Consider the following 20,257-nt stretch of genomic DNA (forward strand, 5'->3'; position numbering starts at 1 on the left):
CCTTGGGGGAATCCATTTTAGTCCTTTTCAGACCACAGCTGCCGAAGAGTAACATGCATTTCCCAAAACACCGAGTGTGTCGTTGAGGCATGGGTCAATATTGATAGGATCGGGGAAAAAAGCCAGAGCTGTTCTCGGGTCGGCATTCTCCCTTTCAAATCGTACCTTAACATTAGAGTTATTTCACTATAATGACAACGGATCAGCTCCTAGAGAGAAATGATAATCTATGGCAACAAATACTGAAGCGGCTTACCCTATAATAATGCACTAAATCAAGATTCGGCACATCATTGCGCACGTTACATATCATGAAATGTATTGATGCAAAAATTACAGACAGTATCATAAAAATAACTAAATAAAACTCAATTGAATGAACATGAAATAGAAATATATAGGTCTATGTAGTGTGGAAGGACCACCAGAGGGCAGGCTGGGCTCACGGATGGTAGCCCAACAAGGCATGGGAGACAAGTGAACCAGAGGCAATTAAGCACAGCTGACACTACTAATGAGATATTCTCCTTCCCCTATAAGAGAGAGTATGGAACCAGCAAGGAGGGGGGACTATCTCTGGAAGATGGCCACCGAGACAGAGGAGCTATCTAGGAAGAACCATTAAGACGGTGACAATGTCGTGACTTTTTGTGGTAGTTTAAAGACAATCGTATTGTGTTCCTGTTTTGCTCTGGAGAAGAAGATGTTTTTTTCCTTTGGAGAGTTTCATTGATTCTGTTGGAGTGTTTGTGTTGACCAAATGCCCTCAATATAGAACTTTGTTCAATCAAGAAAACCTACTCCTGACTCGTTTGTTCCACCTTCCCGCTTTAGAGTGACGCCCAATTACTTGGTCTGCTCACAGTAGCCTATAGTGTACTTATATTTCTAATACAGTCATCTCGATTTTAATTTAATCATCTTTTCATCCTTCGCTTTTAGTGACAATTGCAAATACATTTGGCAGCTTCATCTGTAGTCACATTCGTTCTGAAGTTATCGGCGGTCACAGAAAGCAGTGTCGCGAAAGGGGAAAAAAACATCTTACTTAGCTGTTCTACGAGTGGTCTGAGGCAGTCGTTACATAACGAGTGTTTTCAATAGCAACTTTAGTAACAAGGGTTTTGAAAAACAGCATGGAGATTTAACAATGTTCCTACAAAGGTTCTAACAATGAACTTAGCCTGAAGATGCTTTTGGGAACCGGGCCCTGAACAGTTAATCATTAATGCACTCATTCCTCACACTCTTCCCCCCACTCAGACATCAAGAGTTTTCACAGAGCCACCGAATGCTGTACAGAGACAAAATTCTGGCAGGCGGTGCCACTTTCCCCTTTTTCCGGTCTATTTTTTGGCAAATTCTAAGGCTTTTTGCCAACACATGATTCATTAGCCTTGCAACGTGGGCACAGTAACTGAACACACAGTAAAGCTACAATGACGCAGTCTACTATAGTCTACCAAAACAAATTCAACATTGTTTTTCTCTGAATGTGTTTTTTCCCCAGGCACGTCACCAGAAGATAGATCGGGCATACTTTTTTATTTAAATTAATAATCATTTATGCAAGACATTGCAGAACTGGCAGAACCCGGTGCAGGTGAGGTGGCAAGGCACTTGAATTGAAAAGGTATTCTGCACATCTAATAAGACCCATTAGAGAGAAACAGAGGAAGGAGGGGAGAAAAACAGTCATTGTATTGTGGACTCAAACAAATCGTTGGAGCATGGGGTGTAAAATTAAATGAGCTTGCCGTCGAAAGTTTCCCATACAAGACCGAGGGCCTTCTAGTCCTCAGTTATTTTCCTGTGCTGTGTTTGCACATCTTCTCTGTGGGAAGCCGACAGCCACACCAACCACACAGGTATTGACAGGAAGCACTGACCAACCGCTGAGAAAAGATAATAACTTCCTGTAACATATCTCAAATGTTTTCCCCATGAGATAAGCCTACAGCTGCTGCTATTGGTGAAGCTGTCTGCGTGACAATAAGGGCCTATTAAAATTGAAGAGAGTTGTAGAAGAGATACTGCGATGAGATTTCAATTTACATAATATATACATCCACTTTTTAATTTACATTAGCAACAGAATGTCATGTGCCGAGAGAGGGTTCGGGGGGTGCTTGGCAATGGACATTTACCGTAAATATCCCAGTATAGCCACTAGTAAGCAAAACTATTAAACAATGCAAGTAACTTTTCATCCTAACCATATGACACTCTTGAAATATTGCAACCAAACCACATTACACTCTTGAATAATACAAATAATTCACAAGCATGTACAGACAATTATAGGGCTTATTTTGTCGTCCGTCCTTAAACTCATTACATTTTAACTTAAAGAAAAAAGCACAGTTAATGCTACCTAGAAAAGTCCAACAACATATCTTCATCTCATACAATTATACATGTACAGTAGGCCTACCTTACAACATTAGAGAAAAACAGGCTTCATTTTGATCACTATAATGCAAATCATTACATGTAGTAAAAGCAAATTGGGCAACCGAAAACGTGAGTAATTTCCCAGGGAGTTGAGATGGGCTGTTTTAGGCCAAGCACCGTTGATCATTTTTCTTTCCTTTAGGCTACGGCAACAATTTCAGGTAAAAACAAAATTAAACAAGTCTTAAATATAGGGAAAATATCAGACGCAAGGCCCTCCGAAGGGTGGTGAAGACGGCCCAGTAGATCAATGGGACCATGCTCCCACCCATCCAGGACATCAACTCACACCGCTGCATTATCAAGAATCCCACACACCCCAGCCATAAGCTGTCTACTCCTTTACTGTCGTGCAGACAGTATCGGAGCAACATATTCACTCACTCACTCGCACTCACACACATACACACACACACAACACAACACAACTGCTGCTACTCTTATTATGATTCTTAAATACTGCACACTTTAAACACTTGCCCCCAAATCCCCCTTCCCCAAAACAAGTGTAAATATTGGACTATACATTTTGCCTTCCTGTATTATACTTTTGCTCCAATGTTTATTCTATTCAACTGAGCCATTTACTTTATGTTTGTATTCTTATCTTTTATGATTTGTTATTGTTGTTGCATTGTCGAAAAGGAAGCATTTCGTTGGACAGTGTATACCACGGGTATCCCGTACATACGACTTATAAAACTTGAAACTGTTTCAAAAACATTGCTCTGCTATTACAATTTTTACTGTATGAGTGTTGGGCAACTGTCGGGCCAGTGTCATGCGCTCTCCGGCGGTAGTGGTCGAGACGTAAGCAATTCACAGCTTTACATTACATGAATTTGTCTATTCTCTGGATTGTTTTCCGATACCTCTGGAGAATCGCCTTCAATTTTCGTCAATGTAAAAAGGGCCTATGTGATGTGTGCAGATTTAATATGAGATGTGATTTCCTCTCACGGAAACAAGTATACCAAAAGTAAACCACTCCAGACAGTCATTGTTTTGGGTCATTCGATTCCACACTTTTGTTGAAACCTACCTGCAGATTATTTTGTTGGAGAATTCTCTCAAGAGCTTCAGAAGCCCTCTTATAAAAAAATGAATATGTAATTTTGTCAAAGGACCCCCGTGGAAACCATAATCTAATTTAAAGTAATATCAAAGCTAAGGGCCTTTGCTGAATTGAGGAAAGAAATTGGCTGGAACAAGTCACAAAAAAGAAAACCTGATCAAAAGAAGTATTTTACTTGAACAAAGAGAAGTCCCTTTCATTGGCTGGTATAAAGCAACACTGGGTGGCTTGAAAATGTGTGACCTAAAAGGAGCTATGTGAGCACTTATGATCCAAGGCATCATTTGCAACTTCAAAAGGCGAGTTCTAGGCCATCCATGTTTGTACTGTACAGTAAAACATGGAATATAAAAACATGACTGAGCAAAGGGAAGCAACACTGCAGGTGGTCTACGATAAGATGGTAAAACAAAAATGGTCTCATGCCAAATACCAAATCAACATCTAGCCCCTTTCCTGTCAGAGACCTGAAAGGGATAGATAATATGGATGTAAGCAATATGGCAAAAATATATATCATCTACCAAAATCATGATAGCTGGAGATATTTCCACAGAGCTAAAAACCTACCGATTTTCGAGAGAGAATCATGCACCGACCTTGGGGCAGATAGAGGCCAGTCAAAGCCAACGATGGCCAATGATTTGCGCTGACGTGTGCTGAGTACATGTTCCAAAGTAAATCAAGAAAGTAGGCTAAGACACTGATTGGTCTTGACTTAACTGCTATTTGTAGAGGTGAGGAGAGAAAAGCACTAGGAGGGAAATTAGCTTAATGGTGGCATTATTAAAGGATGTGCTCTCTGATTAAGGAATGTATTCTGCCAGACGTAGCAGGAGAAGAAGAGAGAAACTCATCAGGAAGAGGTCACACCCGAACCTATAAAGGGACCAGACATCCAATTACTCAGTAAACCAGACTTTCGTAAGTCACACACATTTAAGGGTTAAGTACCCAACATGCATTGCAATGTATGAAATGTGGGCCACTTTGTGGCCACGTGTGTTGCAAGGTATCAAATGTGGACAACTTTTTGTAAATTCATGACCACACGATATTCAGTCTGGGTTGACAAGTCAATCTGATGAATTAAAAGAGATCTAGAATCTAGTATTGCTCAGTGTTGCTCTCCATATAATAAATCAGGATATCAAAAGAAGCTTATTAAAAACAGGTGAAATTTTCAATGAACTACTAACCTTCATTGTTTTGTTGTTATCAGACAGCAATTGCTGTAGGGAATTGCTTTTGTTCACTTATTAAATTCTTATTTCTTTCAACGACAGTTTGTACCTCAAACTCGCCTCAAGTTGTGTCCTACCCAAACTCTACTCATTCACTTTTTTACAACAGATTTACAAACTATTTATGTCCTCTGACCATGGTAACACTTTCAATGTAACAACATTGTATAACCATTATAAAACTATTTCCATGACTATTTTTCGTCCTTCATGTTTTGGTTGTTGAATCTGTTGCTACAAAAATTCCTCAAGGTGTCCTCATGCTGGAGTATTCTTTTGGACACAAACCTGGTTTCCACTTTCCATGCTGGTCACAATGCGTCATTCATTCATCCCCATGACATGCAGAGTACATAATGCCATCATGGGAAAAATCCTTGTCTGTCTATGAGAATGGTCATATAAGATAAGATGCTATGATCTGTGTGCATGAAAACCTCTACTGATGCAAGACAGTGATGACTAACAACAGCATGTGACAGTAACACTTTTTAATAATGACCTTCACTTTTTCACTTTTCTTTTCAGGAAAACTCCAGTCCCACTACTAGCCCCCCACACCTCTCTGATTCAGAGGGGTTGGGTTAAATGCAGAAGACACATTTCAGTTGAATACATTCAGTTGGACAGCTGACTAGGTATCCCCCTTTCCCTTACAAGTACTAGAATTGAGTCTTTATTTTTGCAGTGCAGTTTGTGGATAGACATCATCACTTCTACCTCCACTTATTGCTTCTGCCTTTTTAATATATTTTTTATTGGGATCCCCTTTTAGCCGGCACCAATGGGGACAGCTAGTCTTCTTGGGGTCCGATACATAACAAAAAAGACATTGCACTCAAAAATACTTTACAATTTACATACATTTAAATGTAATGTAATGCCTCATTAACATAGGCATTACAACTAGGTCAGATAGGGGAGAGGAGTTGTGTTGTGAGGTGTTTTATATGCATTTTAAAGCTAATTTAGGTGTTTGCTTGAGTAATTTGAGATAGGAAGGGAGTTCCATGTGATCATGGCTCTATATAATACTGTGCATTGCCTTGAATTTGTTCTGGATTTGGGGACTGTGAAGAGACCCCTGGTGGCATGTCTGGTGGGCCTTGAGTCCATGGCACCTGTAGTGAATGCCGTTAGGAATCTGGCTGATTTGAGCGTCGCGATTCCAACCATTTCCCACTCTTCAGCCTGCATCAGACAATGAGCCCCACACTAATGGGTCAGAAACTAATTTAACCCATCCCTAATGGCTCAGGTAGCAGACTTTCGAGGGGATGACAGTGGAAAGGCGTGGGTGGAGAGGTCCTTAGCATGTTAATACAATACCATCTTGATTGATTACGGAACACCCACTCGCAGGAGCTATTGTAGCCAATGTTCTCTGCTGTTATGCATATCGTCTTGACTCATTGGGCTATTTTGAAAGAGTTTACAAACACCTATTGTGTTGCCCCTGTGCTGGAGATCATTGTGTCTACTCAAAATATTATGTGGAAAAGGAGCTACAGTATTATTTTACTTTGTGAAGCTGGGCAAGGGGCTGATGATAATGAGGAACGTTTGGCAAAAAACCCAGGCTCCAAAGTCATGTGTGAGATAAATTGGGTTTGAATCTTGGCAGAGAAAAAACTATGCAACAATACACTATATGGCTACTTCAGGGTACTAGGTTGGCATTGTGGACTGCACAGATCCACTTTATGGACTAGCAAGAGAAATAGTGGGGTGAAGCAATTCTAAAAAGGAACTGATTTCAGCCCTGTCAGAGTGCATGTACTTGCTTTACATGTCTGCAATCTCTTATACCTCAGACTTTGTTAGTGGAAAGCAGCAGCCTCCTCTGGCTAAAGCCATGATGAAGTGGATTTCATCATCAATGATTTCATTGCAATAAAGTAACTGGGACAGGACTACCAAATTAGATTTCAGAGGCATCTACTTGCAGGATCGCTTAATAGGTCTTGATGCCAGGGGGCATAGCCAAACTCTCGACATTATCGGGACACTGGCAGCATATGTTTTTAAACAGAAAATATAGTTATTATTAAATAAGCATCAGGCAATTATTTAAAAAGAAATTGTAATTGAAAGAAAGTGGTACACGATGAAACGGAAATCAGAGGGAGTGAAAAAACATCTAGCTGGAGCTCGTCTGAGCGGTTGGCTGTGAATGCCCTCACTTGCTAGTACTTAATGCTGATTAATAAGGTTCTGACTCACCAAAGTCTGTCCGGCAAGAAGAAGGCAGATGTGTCCATATCTAGAGTTTTATTGGCTCTTGGTCAGCACCATACAGACTAGAAGTGATCTTTGTGGTTTCTATAAAAGAAAGGAAATAAACATGCCTTTTAACACTGGTAATGCAGGCTTCACAATTGGATCTTTACATATGTGACCGACCGGCTCAAAATCGTCTCTTGTAGCAACATTTGAAAGTAAAAGTAGACTCAGAGCTACACAATGGTATATCATACACTGCATTTGAGGAACAATGGGAAAGTAATTTTGCTTTGAAAGTTGATAAACTTGTAAACTCACTTTTGAGAAAATGGCATTTGAATGTTTTGGTACTACTATTGGAGAGCCTTCCTTTGTCTACACCCATTCAGCATCGTTCACACCCTCTTAAGCTTTACCCCCACCCATCTCATTAAGGGTTGTTCCCAGATCCTGTGCCTAATAACAGCAGTCAAGCACCCCTGTAAAGACCTTTATTATACACAGATTCAAAATGTGTATTTTGTGGTTGTGACCCAGAGACTCGTGACCATTTATTTTTGGACTGTTTTTATGTCAGAATATTTTGGAGTGAGTTGGAAGATTTTATTTTAAACTACTATTAATGTTCATTTGAAAGACTGATATTATGTTCTATTGTGATCCAAATCAGAATGACCTTCTTGATCCAAATCAGTCAGGTTTCAAGACTAGTCATTCAACTGAGACTGCTCTTCTCTGTGTCACGGAGGCGCTCCGCACTGCTAAAGCTAACTCTCTCTCCTCTGCTCTCATCCTTCTAGACCTATCGGCTGCCTTTGATACTGTGAACCATCAGATCCTCCTCTCCACCCTCTCCGAGTTGGGCATCTCCGGCGCGGCCCACGCTTGGATTGCGTCCTACCTGACAGGTCGCTCCTACCAGGTGGCGTGGCGAGAATCTGTCTCCTCACCACGTGCTCTCACCACTGGTGTCCCCCAGGGCTCTGTTCTAGGCCCTCTCCTATTCTCGCTATACACCAAGTCACTTGGCTCTGTCATAACCTCACATGGTCTCTCCTATCATTGCTATGCAGACGACACACAATTAATCTTCTCCTTTCCCCCTTCTGATAACCAGGTGGCGAATCGCATCTCTGCATGTCTGGCAGACATATCAGTGTGGATGACGGATCACCACCTCAAGCTGAACCTCGGCAAGACGGAGCTGCTCTTCCTCCCGGGGAAGGACTGCCCGTTCCATGATCTCGCCATCACGGTTGACAACTCCATTGTGTCCTCCTCCCAGAGCGCTAAGAACCTTGGCGTGATCCTGGACAACACCCTGTCGTTCTCAACTAACATCAAGGCGGTGGCCCGTTCCTGTAGGTTCATGCTCTACAACATTCGCAGAGTACGACCCTGCCTCACACAGGAAGCGGCGCAGGTCCTAATCCAGGCACTTGTCATCTCCCGTCTGGATTACTGCAACTCGCTGTTGGCTGGGCTCCCTGCCTGTGCCATTAAACCCCTACAACTCATCCAGAACGCCGCAGCCCGTCTGGTGTTCAACCTTCCCAAGTTCTCTCACGTCACCCCGCTCCTCCGCTCTCTCCACTGGCTTCCAGTTGAAGCTCGCATCCATCCATGGTGCTTGCCTACGGAGCTGTGAGGGGAACGGCACCTCCGTACCTTCAGGCTCTGATCAGGCCCTACACCCAAACAAGGGCACTGCGTTCATCCACCTCTGGACGGCTCGCCTCCCTACCTCTGAGGAAGTACAGTTCCCGCTCAGCCCAGTCAAAACTGTTCGCTGCTCTGGCACCCCAATGGTGGAACAAACTCCCTCACGACGCCAGGTCAGCGGAGTCAATCACCACCTTCCGGAGACACCTGAAACCCCACCTCTTTAAGGAATACCTAGGATAGGATAAAGTAATCCTTCTAACCCCCCTCCCCCCCCTTAAAAGATTTAGATGCACTATTGTAAAGTGGCTGTTCCACTGGATATCATAAGGTGAATGCACCAATTTGTAAGTCGCTCTGGATAAGAGCGTCTGCTAAATGACTTAAATGTAAATGTAAATAAGGAGCAGCACCGGAATGAGGGGCAACACCGGAATGAGGGGCAACACCAGAATGAGGGGCAACACCAGAATGAGGGGCAACACCAGAATGAGGGGCAACACCAGAATGACTGGCGGATCCTGGCTGGCTGGCTCTGGCGGATCCTGGCTGGCTGGCTCTGGCGGATCCTGGGTGAATGGGTCTGGCGGATCCTGGCTGGCTGGCTCTGGCGGATCCTGGCTGGCTGGCTCTGGCGGATCCTGGCTGGCTTGCTCTGGCGGATCCTGGCTGGATGATGGCTTAATGCTGGATGACGGCTCTGGCTGGTCATGGCTGGATGACGGCTCTGGCTGGTCATGGCTGGATGACGGCTCTGGCTGGTCATGGCTGGATGACGGCTCTGGCTGGTCATGGCTGGATGACGGCTCTGGCTGGTCATGGCTGGATGACGGCTCTGGCTGGTCATGGCTGGATGACGGCTCTGGCTGGTCATGGCTGGCTGACGGCTCTGGCTGGTCATGGCTCGCTGACGGCTCTGGCTGGTCATGGCTCGCTGACGGCTCTGGCTGGTCATGGCTCGCTGACGGCTCTGGCTGATCCTGTCTGGCGGAAGGCTCTGGCTGATCCTGTCTGGCGGAAGGCTCTGGCTGATCCTGTCTGGCGGAAGGCTTTGGCTGCTCCTGTCTGGCGGAAGGCTCTAGCGGCTCCTGTCTGGCGGAAGGCTCTAGCGGCTCCTGTCTGGCGGAAGGCTCTAGCGGCTCCTGTCTGGCGGACGGCTCTGTAGGCTCATGGCAGACGGGCGGCTTTGCAGGCTCATGGCAGACGGGCGGCTTTGAAGGCTCAGTACCGACGGGCGGCTTTGAAGGCTCAATACAGACGGGCAGTTCATGCGGCGCTTGGCAGACGGATAGTTCAGACGGCGTTGGGCAGACGGACAGTTCAGGCGCCGTTGGGCAGACGGCAGACTCTGGCCGGCTGAGACGCACTGTAGGCCTGGTGCGTGGTACCGGAACTGGAGGTACCGGGCTAAGGACACGCACCATCAGGCTAGTGTGGGGAACAACAACAGGGCACACTGGACTCTCAAGGCGTACTATAGGCCTGGTGCGTGGTACCGGCACTGGTGGTACCGGGCTGAGGGCACGCACATCAGGGCGAGTACGGGGAGAAGGAACAGTGCGTACAGGGCTCTGGAGACGCACAGGAGGCTTGGTGCGTGGTGCCGGGACTGGTGGTACTGGGCTGGAGACACGCACCATAGGGCTAGTGCGTGGAGGAGGAACAGGACTCTGGAGACGCACTGGAAACCTGGTGCGTGGTGTAGGCACTGGTGGTACTGAGCTGGAGCGGGGAGGTGGCGCCGGAAATACCGGACCGTGCAGGCGTACTGGCTCCCTTGAGCACCGAGCCTGCCCAACCTTACCTGGTTGTATGCTCCCCGTCGCCCGACCAGTGCGAGGAGGTGGAATAACCCGCACCGGGCTATGTAGGCGAACCGGGGACACCATGCGTAAGGCTGGTGCCATGTAAGCCGGCCCGAGGAGACGCACTGGTGGCCAGATGTGTAGAGCCGGCTTCATGGCACTTGGCTCAATGCTCAATCTGGCCCGGCCGATACGAGGAGCTGGTATGTACCGCACCGGGCTGTGCACACGTACAGGAGACACCATGCACTCTACTGCGTAACACGGTGTCTGCCCGTACTCTCGCTCTCCACGGTAAGTACAGGGAGTGGGCGCAGGTCTCCTACCTGACTTCGCCACTCTCCCTTCTAGCCCCCCCCCCCAAGAATTTTTGGGGTTTACTCACAGGCTTCCAGCCACGTCTCCTTGCTGCCTCCTCAAACCACCGCTCCTGGGCTTTAGCTGCCTCCCTCTCTTCAACAGAGCGGCGATATTCCCCTGTCTGAGCCCAAGGTCCTTTTCCGTCCAATATTTCCTCCCATGTCCACGAGTCCTGGTTTCGCTGTTGAGCTCTCCCACGCCACTTGGTCTTTGGTTGGTGGGTGATTCTGTAACGGTTTTCCTCCTCCTCTTCGTCCGAAGAGGAGGAGTAGGGATTTGACCAAAACGCAGCGTTGTGATACGACATGAATATTTATTTAAACAAGACGAAAACTAAACAAACTTGAGAATTTACAAAATAACAAAACCGATGTAGACAGACCTGAACATGGAACTTACATAACACGAAGAACGCATGAACTGGTACAGACGACACAAACGAACGAACAAACGAAACAGTCCCGTGTGGTGCACAGACACAGACACGGAAGACAATCACCCACAAACAAACAGTGTGAACAGCCAACCTATATATGGTTCTCAATCAGAGGAAACGTCAAACACCTGTCCCTGATTGAGAACCATATAAGGCTAATTACAAGTGACCTAAACATAGAAACACAAAACATAGAATGCCCACCCCAACTCACGCCCTGACCAACTAAACACATACAAAAATAACATAAAACAGGTCAGGAACGTGACAAAATTATAGATCCTGATTTCACTTTCATTGTTAATTTGTTTATTTTTATTATACATTCATTATCCAGAAAATGAAGTGGGAGAAGAACAAACCCCTCTTCACATTGTTTAAGATAGAATTTAAATATTATTTTGAAATTATCAGTAAGGGTAAAAACAAAAAAGCAATACGTACCTTAAAACTTTTTGACATGGTCTATGTACTCTTGTTTTTGTATTTGTTAGCTACTTCCAGACACAAATGAGAGAACAGCTCACTGAACATTACTCACCCTGGCATAGCTGGTTGGGCTGTTATGTTATCCAGAGCATTGGTGACTGCAACTGTGCTGTCAGATTGTCTGTTCGTAAATTCAGAGCATTTCGCTTTCAGAGCTTTCGGAGCACACACTGGACGCTTTGGCCAATGAAGGGTTGATCCAAACTTTCTGACCTCACAACAGCAGTCAAGCACCCAAGCTAACTGGCTAACATTGGCTAGCTACTTCCAGACACATAATGAGAGAACACCCACTCTGACCATTTACTCACCCTAGCAGAGATGGTTAGGCTGCTTTCATGTTATCCAGAGCGTTGGTGACTGTAACTGTGTTGCTGGCAACAATTTCATTACGCTTTTTTGCCAACGTTTACTGACTCCGGCCATATTCAACTGGTGTTGATCGTTCGTAAAATCATCAGTTATTCTGCGCTGTGGCACGCTCAGACGAGAGCGCTCTGAAATCGGAGTAGATGGCCAGACTGAATTTATGAACATAGTGGAGTCTTTTGTTAAGACATGTAGCTAACTAACTAGCTAGCTAGCTAAACAATGAACCATAATCCCAACTCATAACGTTACTACCCTGCATGAACGTAACGTAACGTTAGCTAGCAAGCCAGCCAGCTAACTTTAGCTAGCTAGCAGTACACTTTAACTTGAAATGAAACCACTTTCTTACACGTATACATCATAGATGGACGTGTCTCCTGTCACGGATGCCATTGTTGCCTTTAGTTTGAAGATGTAATCCAGAAACAGGTGTTTTCTCCATATCCTTAACTATCATACTCAATTCCACTGAACTCGGTCCTCCAGAAAGTGGAGACAATACTTATGCAGTTTTACTACGCAATAAAAAAAAATTAAAGCAGCATTAGACAGGATTACCAACACATAGTGACCAGCTCAAATAGACAAAAGTGTGCTCTATGGCAGACCAATCCAAACTCATCTCCCACTCATTATCTCAGCCAATCATGGCTAACGGGAAGGTTGCTGGCTTTTTCTGTGGCTAAACCAACTAGGCTCGCAATTTAAATGTTTTATTCATATTTACAGATATTGTACAAGTTTGTTATTAAGGCACATGAAAGTTCACATGTTCGAGAAGGCATTTCTGCCTTCTTTTTTTGTAAGTTTACGTCCAAACGGCTCTCCTATGAAGTAGTGACCCGTGACATACGCCTAGTTTCCTGAAACAGGTCACGTTTCCTAATAAATTGCATGCCATTGCAACATAAAACATCAGAGATATTCACACGGTCCTACAGATGTAAATGTCTCAACAGAAAGAGACTAATCACTAATGAGGCTGACAGTCAGGATGTATGACCCTGTCTCTCCTGCCAGCTAGAGATCTTATCAGATCTAAGGAGAAACCATTACTAGGTTACTAGGCCTAAAATCACATGTGTGAGCGCACCAGGCCATCACGAATCTTCAACTAACTTATAAACTTAGCTTTAACATAACACATACTCTTGTAGACGTAGCATGCACATAACACTCATAATACTGGCTACAAATGCGCAATGACTACAGTAGCTGGCAATCCGGTCATTAGGAGATGATATGCATTGGCTAAACAATGCTACCAGCTGACGACAGTACACCTTTTTTTACAGTGAGCATGTGGCAAGGGCAGCTGCTGCAGCGCACTTTGTTGAATATCTCCCTGTCACCGGCACAGCCCCGCAGGACAGCATAATTACAACACTTTAATTTCCTCCATCTTGACGGTACCACTGAGCCCAGGGTCAGTTCAGATTCATCACACGCTTATTACAACAGGTCATGGCTGGTGCCCTGTTTCAATGCCCGTCCTCGCTCCCTCCCTCCTTTTACATGGCTAAACAGCAACGGTAATGTGTGTGTATCTAAAGTAGCTGATTTTTTTCCTAATTGAAAAATGATTTGTGACAATAATAAAAGGGTGCGTTGAAGAGGCGTGTGAGACCCCTCTGTATTTTAGTTAAGTCTTTATAGCAAAGTGTGTGTGTGAGAGAGAGAGAAAATGGCAGGAAACCCATATAGTAATTATTATATGGGTACTCCTGAAACGTGTAAGCAACATTTACGTTGTATATGTCTTATAGGTTGTCATATACACTACCGTTCAAAAGTTTGGGGTCACTGTATGTGAGAAACACCCAGATGCAGACAACATCGAATGAACAATGGTTTAATAATCTAACTGGGGCAGGCAATAGACAGGTCATGGCAGGCAGGGGTCAGTAAACCAGAGGTGGGGCAACGGTATCGGACAGCAGGCAGGCTCAGGGTAGGCAGAGGTCAATAATCCAAAGGTGGGACAAATGTACAGGTCAGCAGGCAGGCTCAGGGTCAGGGACAGGCAGGCGGGCTCAGAGTCAGGACTGGCAATGGTCAAAATCAGGAAGGCGAGAAAATGAGGGACTGGGAAAAGCAGGAGCTGAGACTCAAAAACGCTGATTGACTTGACAAACAGGCAACAGGCCAACAGAGAACACAGGTATAAATACACAGGGAATAATGGGGAAGATGGGTGACACCTGGAGAGGGGTGGAGACAATCACAAAGACATGTGAAACAGATCAGGGTGTGACAGTACCCCCCCTCTAGGGGCGCCACCTGGCATCCTACCTAGGCGCATACCTGGTTGACTGGGGTGCCGGCGGTGAATGTCGGCGATGAGGGCTGGGTCCAGGATGTCTCTAGCAGGGGCACCTCTCCTCCAGGCCATAACCCTCCCTGTCAAACGGGTACTAGAAACCCCTGCCCCGTGATCAAACACTTTACAGGCATCTCACCGTGGACTCCGGATGGCCATTGATGACACGGGGGGGGGAGGTGGGCCTGGAAACAGAAGACAAAGGGCTGTGAGACACAGGCTTAATCCTAGGCACATGGAAAGTAGGGTGAAATGGCAGCAGTTTTACAGGCACCGAACCAATTGTGCTGTTATGTGGTTTTTTTCGCGTTATTTGTAACTTATTGTTTACATGTTTCTGCAACCGTATCTTACGGCAAAAAAGAGCTTCTGGATATCAAGACAGCGATCACTCACCTCGGATAAGACACATATTTTTTCTTCAACAAGCAGGATGCACAGGACATTCTCCTAACACCCGACAAGGCCAACATCCCAGTTATTTGCAAGAGGAAGAGACGCAGGTACAGAGGACACAGAGCGGGATGCCTCGTGAGGATCCGCAGAAGGCGAGTGGGAAAGCTGCCGTTACCGTTAATATTACTCGCCAACGTGCAATCATTGGACAATAAATTAGACGAGGTACGATCACCAATATCCTACCAACGGGACATCAAAAACTGTAATATCCTATATTTCATGGAATCGTGGCTGAAGGATGACATGGATATTCAGCTAGTGGGATATACGCTGCACCAGCAAGATAGAACAGCACACTCCGGTAAGACGAGGGGGGGCAGTCTGTGCATATTTGTAAACAACAGCTGGTGCACGAAATCTAAGGAAGTCTCTAGATTTTGCTCGCCTGAAGTAGAGTATATTGTTATAAATTGCAGGCCACACTACTTGCCGAGAAAGTTTTCAGCTATACTTTTCATGGCTGTTTATTTACCATCACAGACAGATGCTGGCACTAAGACCGCACTCAGTCAGCTGTATAAGGAAATAAGCAAACAGGAAACCACTCACTCAGAGGCGGCGCTCCTAGTGGCCGGAGACTTTAATGCAGGGAAACTTAAATTAGTTCTACCTAATTTCTATCAACATGTTAAATGTGCAACCAGAGGGAAAAAAATTCTAGATCGCCTGTACTCCACACACAGAGACACGTACAAAGCTCTCCCTCGCCCTCCATTTGGCAAATCTGATCATAACTCCACCCTCCTGATTCCTGCTGACAAGCAAAAATTTAAGCAGGAAGCACCAGACTGTCTATAAAAAAGTGGTCAGATGAAGCAGAATCTAAACTACAGGACTGTTTTGCTATCACAGACTGGAACACGTTCCGGGATTCTTCCGATGGCATTGAGGAGTACACCACATCAGTCACTGGCTTTATCAATAAGTGTATCGAGGACGTCGTCCCCACAGTGACTGTATGTACATACCCCAACCTGAAGCCATGGATAACAGGCAACATTCGTACTGAGCTAAAGGGTAGAGCTGCCGCTTTCAAGGTGCGGGACTCTAACCCGGAAGCTTATAAGAAATCCTGCTATGTCCTGCGACGAACCATCAAACGGACAAAGCGTCAATACAGGGCTAAGATTGAGTCATACTACACCGGCTCCGACGCTCGTCTTACGTGCCAGGGCTTGCAAACTATTACAGACTACAAAGGGAAGCACAGCCGAGAGCTGCCCAGTGACACGAGCCTACCAGATGAACTAAATCACTTCTATGCTCGCTTCGAGGCAAGCAACACTGAGGCATGCATGAGAGTATCAGCTGTTCCGGACGACTGTGTGATCACGCTCTCCGTGGACGACGTGAGTAAGACCTTTAAACAGGTCAACATTCACAAGGCTGCGGGGCCAGACGGATTACCAGGATGTGTGCTCCGGGCATGTGCTGACCAACTGGCAGGTGTCTTCACTGACATTTTTAACATGTCCCTGACTGAGTCTGTAATACCAACATGTTTCAAGTAGACCATCATAGTCCCTGTGCCCAAGAACACAAAGGCAACCTGCCTAAATGACTACAGACCCGTAGCACTCACGTCCGTAGCCATGAAGTGCTTTGAAAGACTGGTAATGGCTCAAATCAACACCATTATCCCAGAAACCCTAGACCCACTCCAATTTGCATACCGCCAAAACTGATCCACAGATGATGCAATCTCTATTGCACCACACTTCCCTTTCCCACCTGGACAAAAGGAACACCTATGTGAGAATGCTATTCATTGACTACAGCTCAGCGTTCAACACCATAGTACCCTCAAAGCTCATCACTAAGCTAAGGACTCTGGGACTAAACACCTCCCTCTGCAACTGGATCCTGGACTTCCTGATGGGCCGCCCCCAGGTGGGGTGAGGGTAGGTAGCAACACATATGCCACGCTGATCCTCAACACTAGAGCTCCCAAGGGGTGCGTGCTCAGCCCCCTATTGTACTCCCTGTTCACCCACGACTGCATGGCCAGGCACGACTCCAACACCATCATTAAGTTTGCAGACAACACAACAGTGGTAGGCCTGATCACCGACAACGACGAGACAGCCTATAGGGAGGAGGTCAGAGACCTGGCCGGGTGTGCCAGAATAACAACCTATCCCTCAACGTAACCAAGACTAAGTAGATGATTGTGGACTACAGGAAAAGGAGGACTGAGCACGCCCCCATTCTCATCGACGGGGCTGTAGAGGAGCAGGTTGAAAGCCTCAAGTTCCTTGGCGTCCACATCACCAACAAACTAACATGGTCCAAGCACACAAGACAGTCATGAAGAGGGCACGACAAAGCCTATTCCCCTCAGGAAAATAAAAAGATTTGGCATGGGTCCTGAGATCCTCAAAAGGTTCTACAGCTACAACATCGAGAGCATCCTGACTGGTTGCATCACTGCCTGGTACGTCAATTTCTCGGCCTCCGACCACAAGGCACAACAGAGGGTAGTGCGTACGGCCCAGTACATCACTGGGGCTAAGCTGCCTGCCATCCAGGACCTCTTCACCAGGCGGTGTCAGAGGAAGGCCCTAAAAATTGTCAAAGACCCCAGCCACCCCAGTCATAGACTGGTACCACTTGCCATGCGGTAGTAGAGAGAACAGAGTGCCAAGTCTAGGACAAAAATGCTTCTCAACAGTTTTTACACCCAAGCCATAAGACTCCTGAACAGGTAACCAAATGGCTACCCGGACTATTTGCATTGTGTGCCCCCCCCCCCCCAACCCCTCTTTTACGCTTTTGCTACTCTCTGTTTATCATATATGCATAGTCACTTTAACTATACATTCATGTACATAGTACCTCAATTGGCCTGACCAACCAGTCCTCCCGCACATTGGCTAACCCGGCTATCTGCATTGTGTCCCGCCACCCACCAACCCCTCTTTTACGCTCTGCTACTCTCTGTTCATCATATATGCATAGTCACTTTAACCATATCTACATGTACAGTTGAAGTTGGAAGTTTACATACACCTTAGCCAAATACATTAAACTCAGTTTTTAACAATTCCTGACATTTAATCCTAGTAAAAAATTCCCTGTCTAGGTCAGTTAGTCACCGCTTTGTTTTAAGATTGTGATATGTCAGAATAATAGTAGAGAGAAAGATTTATCTCAGATTTTATTTCTTTCATCACATTCCAAGTGGGGCAGAAGTTTACATACACACAATTAGTATTTGGTAGCATTGCCTTTAAATTGTTTAACTTGGGTCACATGCTTCAGGTAGCCTTCCACAAGCTTCCCAAAATAAGTTGGATGAATTTTGGCCCATTCCTCCTGACAGAGCTGGTGTAACTGAGTCAGGTTTGTAGGCCTCCTTGTTCGCACACGATTTTCAGTTCTGCCACAAATGTTCTATAGAATTGAGGTCAGGGCTTTGTTATGGCCACTCCAATACCTTGACTTTGTTGTCCTTAAGCCATTTTTCCCCACTTTTGGAAGTATGCTTGGGGTCATTGTCCATTTGGAAGACCCATTTGCAACCAAGCTTTAACTTCCTGACTGATGTTTTGAGATGTTGCTTCAATATATCCACATTATTTTCCTGCCTCATGATGCCATCTATTTTGTGAAGTGCACCAGTCCCTCCTGCAGCAAAGCACACCCACAACATGATGCTGCCTTCCCCGTGCTTCACGGTTGGGATGGTGTTCTTTGGCTTGCAAGCCTTCCCCTTTTTCCTCCAAACATAATGATGGCCATTATGGCAAAACAGTTCTATTTTTGTTTCATCAGACCAGAGGTCATTTTTCCAAAAAGTACGATCTTTGTCCCCATGTGCAATTGCAAACCGTAGTCTGGCTTTTTTATGGCGGTTTTAGAGCAGTGGCTTCTTCCTTGTTTTTACCATTTTCTATATAAAGCTTTAGTGAGGTCGGGCACTGATGTTGGGAGATTAGGCCTGGCTCACAGTCTGTGTTCCAATTCATCCCAAAGGTGTTTGATGGGGTTGAGGTCAGGGCTCTGTGCAAGCCAGTCAAGTTCTTCCACACCCATCTTGACAAACCATTTCTGTATGGACCTTGCTTTTTTGCCAGTGGTGGAAAAAGTACCCAATTCTCATTCTTGAGTAAGAGTATAGATACCTTAATATAAAGTTACTCAAGTAAAAATGAAGGTCAGCCTGTAAAATACTACTTCAGTAAAAGTCTAAAAGTATTTGGTTTTAATTATACTAAGTATCAAAAGTAAAAATATAAATGTTAAAACATTCCTTATATTAATCCAATTTGGCAAGTGTTGGCTAGTGCACCGAATAAAACAGGTGTGGACCTTACCATGAAATGCTTACTTACAAACCCTTAACCAACAATACAGTTTTAAGAAAAATAGAGTTAAGAAAATATTTACTAAATAAAGTAAAATAACACAATAAAATAACAACAACGAGGCTACAGTATATATAGGGGGTACAGGTAACGAGTCAATGTGCTGGGGAACAGGTTTGTCAAGGTTTTATTTTTAATTTTTATTTCACCTTTATTTAACCAGGTAGGCTAGTTGAGAATACATTCTCATTTACAACTGCGACCTGGCCAAGATAAAGCAAAGCAGTGCGACACAAACAACAACACAGAGTTACACATGGAATAAACATACAGTCAATAACACAATAGAGAAAAAGTATATGTACAGTGTGTGAAAATGAGGTAAGATAAGGGAGGTAAGGCAATAAATAGGTCATATTGGCGAAATATTTACAATTTAGCAATTAAACACTGATAGATGTGCAGAAGATGAATGTGCAAGTAGAGATACTGGGTTGCAAAGGAGCAAAAATAAAAACAGTATGGGGAAGAGGTAGTTGGATAGGCTATTACAGATGGGCTATGTACAGGTGTAGTGATCTGTAAGCTGCTCTGACAGCTGGTGCTTAAAGTTAGTGAGGGAGATATGGGTCTCCAGCTTCAGTGATTTTTGCAATTCGTTCCAGTCATTGGCAGCAGAGAACTGGAAGGAAAGGCGGCCAAAAGAGGAATTGGCTTTGGGGGTGACCAGTGAAATATACCTGCTGGAGCGCGTGCTATGGGTGGGTGCTGCTATGGTGACCAGTGAGCTGAGATAAGGCGGGGCTTTACCTAGCAAAGACTTGTAGATGACCTGGAGCCAGTGGAGCGAATATGAAGCGAGAGCCAGCCAACGAGAGCATACAGGTCGCAGTGGTGGGTAGTATATGGGGCTTTGGTGACAAAACGGATGGCACTGTGATAGAATGCATCCAATTTTCTGAGTAGAGTGTTGGAGGCTATTTTGTAAAAGACATCGCCAAAGTCAAGGATCAGCAGGATAGTCAGTTTTACGAGGGTATGTTTGGCAGCA

The sequence above is a fragment of the Salvelinus namaycush genome, chromosome 17 (assembly GCF_016432855.1).
Source record: "Salvelinus namaycush isolate Seneca chromosome 17, SaNama_1.0, whole genome shotgun sequence".
Classification (NCBI taxonomy): Eukaryota; Metazoa; Chordata; class Actinopteri; order Salmoniformes; family Salmonidae; genus Salvelinus; species Salvelinus namaycush.